The sequence below is a fragment of the Heptranchias perlo genome, chromosome 9 (genome assembly GCF_035084215.1).
Source record: "Heptranchias perlo isolate sHepPer1 chromosome 9, sHepPer1.hap1, whole genome shotgun sequence".
Lineage (NCBI taxonomy): Eukaryota > Metazoa > Chordata > Chondrichthyes > Hexanchiformes > Hexanchidae > Heptranchias > Heptranchias perlo.
Genome location: NC_090333.1, coordinates 82,731,323 through 82,733,407, shown reverse-complemented (window position 1 = coordinate 82,733,407; position 2,085 = coordinate 82,731,323).

Genomic DNA, 2,085 nt, shown 5'->3' with positions numbered 1-2,085 from the left:
TTGTTCTATATGTATAAATGCGTAGGCTTCAAGGAGCTCTTGAAACATTTGCCTGAGGAAGGAGGAAATCTCCGAAAGCTTGTGAATTTAAAATAAAATTGCTGGACTATAACTTGGTGTTGTAAAATTGTTTAGAATATAAGAGCAGGAGGTTATGCTGGAACTGTATAAAACACTAGTTAGGCCACAGCTTGAGTATTGTGTACAGTTCTGGTCACCACATTACAGGAAAGATGTGATTGCAATAGAGAGGGTACAGAGGAGATTTACGAGGATATTGCCAGGATGGAGTATTTTAGATGTGAGGAAAGATTGGATAGGCTGAGGTTGTTTTCCATTCAGAGGAGGGGGAGGGGAGATTTAATTGAGGTATATAAAATCATGAGGGGACTAGATAGAGTGGACAGGAAGGACCTATTTCCTTAGCAGAGAGGTCAATAACCAGGGAGCATTGATTTAAAGTAATCGAGAGAATGATTAGAGGGGAGCTGAGGAGATATTTTTTCACCAAGGGTGGTGGGGGTCTGGAACTCACTGCCAGAAAGGGTGGTGGAGGCAAAAACCCTCAACTCATTTAAAAAGTACTTGGATGTGCACTTGAAGTGCCGTAAACTACAGGGCTACGGACCAAGTGCTGGAAAGTGGGATTAAGTTGGATAGCTCCTTCTTGGCTGGCACTCCTTCTTCTGAGCCATAACTTTCTATCATTCTATGAAACAGCAATATGACAATGACCAAATAATCTGATTTTTTTTAATTGGTGGAGGGATAAATATCGCCCAGGACACCAGAACAGGGGCGGGGGGTCTCCCTCCAATAGTACCATAAGATCTTTTACGTCTACCTGAGAGGGTAGACAGGGCCTTAGTTTAATATTTCATCTGAAAGACAGCACCTCCAACAGTGCAACATTCCCTCAGTACTGGAGTGGAGTGGAGTGTCAGTCTGGATTATACACTCAAGTGTCTGGAGTGGGATTATGAACCCACAACCATCAGACTCCGCGGTGAGCATGCTGGCACTGAGCCACAGCTGATACTATAGCCTATTGATGGTCACTTCTAGAAAAGCTGGGCAGTTGCATGAACTATCAGTGGGCCTGCACCCATGGGACTGAGCAGGACTGCCTATTTACTAAAGATGGTTGGAACATTAGTAAAAGCAAGTGAGGTGGGCCGATGAGTTCAGTCACACATTTGCAGGTTTTTTTTTGTCTGTGTTCTATTTTCGTGCTGGCCATTTTTTTTCAATCATTTTCTTTTCTTCTTTGTCGAGCTGTCACTGGTGTGCTCCATTCATAAAGTGCAGCACAGATGTGGAGGAAGATGGGAGCAGCGCAGAACTAAAGACCAGCCCATGAAAGAGCAACAAAGAGGGCTTAAAAAAGAGGCAATTGTTAAGTTATAAACGGCAGGCCCGTTTAGTATGGAACTCATACAGACTGTGAGTGGCGTTATTGTGAGTAGCATTACTGCTTGTCTTCATCAAAGAGGTAAAACATTCCTGGAATTTTCAAAGTGAGGAGCAATCCCACTTAAAGGGACAGTCCTGCCTGAGTAAGGCTGTGAAAATTAGTAACTGTGGCACGGCAGTGTACTGCACAGGTTTAATTTCCTGCATGCCGCTGCTTTTGTCCGTGTTGCTGTGAGATTTTAAGCAGGGACCAGGGTTGGAAGCTCAGAACTAGCTGTTGCTTTGACCTGAGGATATTCGTCTCCACCAGGCTCCTGCAGCCCTGCAGCTCCTGGGACACATTGGCCCTGGTCCTGTCCCCTGAGGAGACCGAGAGACTGAGGAGAATATAGATTAACGCTCATAGCAATGATGGGAGGTCAGGAGGAAGGGAGGATAACCAGGACGGTTTCGTGTTCATGCACTGACCCACCCTTCACTGCTGCCATTGCTGTAACACCTCAACCCAACAAAGGCAAGGAGTAGAATCACAGGAGCCCAGGTCTTTGGAGGGTTCTTTTCCCAATTTTCTCTTGCCTCTTTCTGGAGTGCAGGTCCATGGCAGCAGGAGCCCGCTGCTACCTCACCCGAATGGCAGTTCTGTGGTGTGTGTCCATGGGCTATTAGGCCATG